This window comes from Nannospalax galili, unplaced genomic scaffold (genome assembly GCF_000622305.1).
Source record: "Nannospalax galili isolate Female #2095 unplaced genomic scaffold, S.galili_v1.0 scaffold1173, whole genome shotgun sequence".
Taxonomy (NCBI): Eukaryota; Metazoa; Chordata; class Mammalia; order Rodentia; family Spalacidae; genus Nannospalax; species Nannospalax galili.
Window position 1 is genome coordinate 7,131 of NW_008331991.1, and position 5,044 is coordinate 12,174.

General features: G+C 43.3%; 1 pseudogene; it reads right to left on the reverse strand.

The window, feature by feature from the left end:
• Window positions 1–3,873: 3,873 nt before the first annotated feature.
• On the reverse strand, window positions 3,874–4,395 carry LOC103729084 (annotated as a pseudogene).
• Between the last annotated feature and the right edge of the window lie 649 nt (window positions 4,396–5,044).

Sequence of the window (5,044 nt, forward strand, 5' to 3'; positions counted from 1 at the left end):
GAGGGCTGCGCTATAGACTTACCCCAAGAGGTCTGAGGATGGGAGTGCAGGCTAGGAGAGTTAGCCGGTGGTGCAGGTCTTGGGAAGCAGAGAGAGGTGAGGGCAGGGCCAGGTCCAGAAGCAGTGCTCCTGGGTCCCAAGAAAGGGACTAAGTTGTTTTGGGTGAAAAGGATCAGGAAGCAGTATTGGTTCCCCAGGTGTCTGGGGCCCCAAGACTAGGAATGGTGCGTGGCCCAAACTAGGAGTAGAGAACAGAGGGGGAGATGGAATGGTGAATGTGGCTTGGGGAGTCAAAGCACGGAGGGCTGAGCTATAGACTTATCCCAAGAGGTCTGAGGATGGGAGTTCAGGCTAGGAGAGTTAGCTGGTGGTGCAGGTCCCGGGAAGCAGAGAGAGGTGAGGGTGGGGCCAGGTCCAGAAGCAGTACTCATGGGTCCCAAGAAAGGGACTAAGTTGTTTCAGGTGAAAAGGATCAGGAAGCAGTATTGGTTCCCCAGGTGTCTAGGGCCCCAAGACTAGGAATGGCACAGGGCCCAAACTAGGAGTAGAGAACAGCGGGGGAGATGGAAGGGTGAATGTGGCTTGGGGAGTCAAAGCACGAAGGGCTGCGCTATAGACTTACCCCAAGAGGTCTGAGGATGGGAGTGCGATTTTTTTATATTTTTTTATGTGTATGAGTGTTTTGCCTGCATGTATGTAAGTGCACCACCTGTTGCAACACTCGCAGAGACCAGAAGAGGGCATCAGATTCCCTGGAACTGAAGTTATAGACAGTTGTTTGCTGTCATGTGAGTTCTGGGAACTAAACCCAGGTCCTCTGCAAGAACAGGCAGAGCTCTTAACCTCTGAGCCATCTCTCTAGCCCCTTGATTTTTTTTTTTTTCTGTATCATTTGTCTTTTGAAGATGCTTTCTTCCCTTGACTCTAGGAATTTGTATTTCTCTTGTCTTTTCTACATTTCTAGCATTCTTTTTCTACTTCCTTTGGGTATTTCTCTTCTCCACCTCATCTCTTAAGGTCAGTGTTTCATGAGATTCTGTCCTTCCAAGATTCTCTCTCTTTTATTTTCTACCTCCATGTCATCAGTTATTTGTGGCATGCTGATCACTTGCAAGTCTCTTGTATCAATCTAGACCTCTCAACTGGACTCTGGATGTTTTGAGGTGTTCCGTGGGTATTTCAAATTCACCACATCCATAACTGAACCTTTTCCCCCAACTTCTTCCTCTTTGTGTCTCCTCTGATGAAGGACAACCCTCCAGAAACCAATTTTCACAGTCAATTCCTCCCTCACCATACTCTCCCTTGCTCTTTAAGCCACTGATTCCAACTAAGGCCACCTGCTAAACACCAACTCCTGTTTTCTCCGGTCCCATTGTCAGAACCATAATTCAGGTCAATATCCTCTTTCCCTAGATTATTGTATCAGCCTCCCATCCTTAGGCTGCCCTCTTACAATTCTTTTTTCACATAATATATACTTCTAAGCCATAAATCTAACCATAACATTTTACATATAACCTTTCTATGAATTCCTATTCCTTTAAAGATAAATTCCAACCTCTGTACCTTGACTTACCATGGCTTTTATGGTCTGATCCTTGCTTACTTACCTAGCCCCATCTGCAAACGCGTCTTTATTAACTTACACTTGAGTGTTGATGAGTTATTTTCAATAACTCAAAGGCACAGAGTTCTCTCTCTAGTGATTTCTGTTGGAATGCCAAACTGTAACAGATTTCTTTCATATTTTCACTGTTTAGTACTTAGCCATTCTTCAGGCTTCAGCTCAAAGAATTAGGGTCTGTTTCTGAAGCTCCAGTTTGGACTGAGCCCTCAGTGCACCTAGACTGTTTGGTGCTTCTGCTGTCTTGGTACTTAAAGCCTCCACTTAAGGTCTGTGCACCCATCTATCTCACACAAGCTCCACGAGGAACATCTGTATTACTCGTTTTTCTTTTCCTGGACCTTCAACATGGAAAAGACTTAATAATCCTGAGCAGGTGAATGATGAGTGAATGAATGCATGAGGGAAGAGATGAGGTGGGAGAACATTTCCCAAGCCTGGCTTCTTCTACCCAGTAACCATAGTAACCATCACAGCCCTCTTTGCCCTCCACTGCATTCCAGGTGTGATTTTCCCCAACTTCTGTACATTGAATTTTCCTAACAACTTAAATAGAGGAGGATTATGATGCTAAGGTATGTGAGATAATTTGTAAATGGTCAGACAACTACTGACTTGATAGCTTCTCCCCATGGGTGGTGGAGCTGTGAGCATTCACTCTAACAAGAAATCTTACATATATATATATATATATATATATCTTTGTTGTTATTTTTATTTTATGTGTCTGAGTGTATTGCCTGCATGTATGTAAGTGCGCTTGTGTCATGCAATGCCCATAGAGGTTAGAAGAGGGTGTCAAATTGGGGAGAACAAATTCCAGAGTAGTTGACCACACTGCACATGCATGCTCACACACAATAATAGTAAATTTTAAAAAATGTTAGGGGCTGGAGAGATGGCTCAGCAGTTAAGAACACTGGCTGTTCTTGCAGAAGACCCAGGTTCAAATCCCAGCACCCACAGTCCTCAAGTGAACCCCTGATCCCAGGTGGTGTCCAGCCTGTCTCCCCAACCTCCTCAGGGTCCCCACTGTTGGCACCGAGCAGAACACCAGGTCCACAATAGGCACTTGGAATATTTCTCCTGACCACTAGGATCTGAGGGGACCCCAGGCAGCAGACAGTTTTGCTCACAGAGGCACCTGAGAGCCAGGGGGGAGCTCAGAGGAGCAGAGCAGAAACTACCACCTCAGCAATGGGCTCCAGGTCTGGCCTTGTAACAAATTAGGGCTGACAGCACAGTCACATGGCTGCTTTGGGTTTTGATTTTGGGCTCTGTAGGTCATGGAAGAAGCATAAAGGTAGTAAAGAACCTTATATATCTTTGTTGTTATTTTTATTTTATGTGTCTGAGTGTATTGCCTGCATGTATGTAAGTGCGCTTGTGTCATGCAATGCCTGCAGAAGTCAGAAGAGGGCATAAGATTCCCTGGAACTGGAATTACAGTCGGTTGTTAGCTGCCATGTGAGAGCTGGGAGTTGAACCTGGGTCTTCTACAAGAATAGCCAATGCTCTTAACAGGAAAACTTATTTGTTTTGTGTATAGACACTCCTAACATGGTAACAAGTTTGAGGCTTTAGAGTCTCTGAAACAAATATTTTTTTAAAGGAAGGTAATAGTTTTACTAAGTTACAAAACTTTGGGAAATCAATACAGTACTCTTTAATACAATAAAATAATATTTTTGTTGGAGACATATATTACATTAGTGCTAATTCTCACTCCAAAAATATCATTTAAGTGCCAAATCAAAACACTGATTTTCAGCAGAGCAAGTTATACAAATGAATGCCACTTCAAATTATACAATTTCTCCTCTCAAGTGAATTCCCTCACACATGCTGGTCTAGCTCACAGCAGCAAGGCAACTTCATGTACATACGGATGGCTCTGCTTTAGTTCTGAATGTCAGAAAAGCTTTAAGATGTCTACCTTAAGGAATCTCAGTATCAATTTCTTCTTTGGTCTTTGTAAGACGAGGTCTCCCTGTAAAGACCTGTTACTTGTTAACATAGAATCAGTCATGTTAACCATGTTAACCTCAGGTGATCCTCTGATTTAGAAGCCCTGTATCTTTCTGTTTTGATCAACAGTCACATAGCCTTACTCCAGTTCATTGAAAAATAAATCTACCTCAAAAAGCTGTATTTTTAAATAACAAATAAATACATTGCCAGCTTGGAGAGCCCTAGGGACCTGCTGCTATACACCAGCTTTCATTATCATTTCTCCACCAATGCAGTCACCGCCTTATGCTTCTTCTGGCTGAGGCTGTCAATTTTTTGATCTCAGTATTTGGTTTATGAATCACCCTTTGTTAGAATTTGAAGATATGGTGCTGGTCATGAGTCCTTCAAGGTAGCTGCTAAGGCTGGTCCCTTTCACAGTGATAATGGCTTCCTGAGTCAGAACAGTTTGTTTTTTTTCTGGGTCCTGAGGGTCTGGTTGTATGTAAGTATCTCATCTACTAAAACCATATTTATAAATGAGATATTCATAGACTTGAGCTCCATTGTCTTCTTCACAGTATCAACTGCAGAATGCTCTTGCACATAGGTTTTGGTTCGTGCTGCACTGATTAGAGACATCACAGTGGAAGGCAGGACCCACTCTGTGATGTGACTGTGCAGCTTCCCAGAGGGATTGACATGTCTGTCCAGCACATCAACATCAATCACACTGGAGTTCATAGGGTTTGGATATTTCTGCATTGCAGCCATTGTGATTTTTCCTATGGGTGGTGCTCTGAGTTCAAGATCTTCATGGTGCTGCCCACTGTCTGTGTATCCCAGAGAGGTGCAGAAGTTTACCTGCCTTGTGCCCTGCCCCCCCAGTCCCGATTAACCAGCCTGAAACAAATACTTGAAGTCTGTAAATTAGAAAGTATTTTCTTGGAAATAACCATACATCTGTGTTATAAGGAAACTGTTCAATGAGATTACTTATTTTCCAGAACTCTGATCAACATTATGTATTATGGAAAATGTAAAAATGGATTTGGAGTCCTCAAGAAAATGATCACACAATCCTGGAGCTAGAGAGATGGTTCAGCAGTAAAGAGCACTGGCTGCTCTTGCAGAGGACTTGAGTTTGGTTCCCAGCACCACATAGTGGCTAACACCCATCTCTAACTCCAGTTCCAATGCCCACTTCTAGCTTCCACTGGCTTTGTGTGCATGTGGTGCACCTGCATACATGCAAACAAAGCACTCATACACATATAATAAAAAATTTAATACTGTGGGGCCCACCTGTAGCTAAGGGAGACAACCAGCTATTGTTCTAAAATGATGGCTAAATTTGTTTTCTCCCCCATCTAGAAGCCTTTGAGAGGGAACTGACACTGATTCCAACCACTCCAACAGCTATCAAAATACCTGAAAGCAAATCCTGAATCCATCACTCTAGAGTCC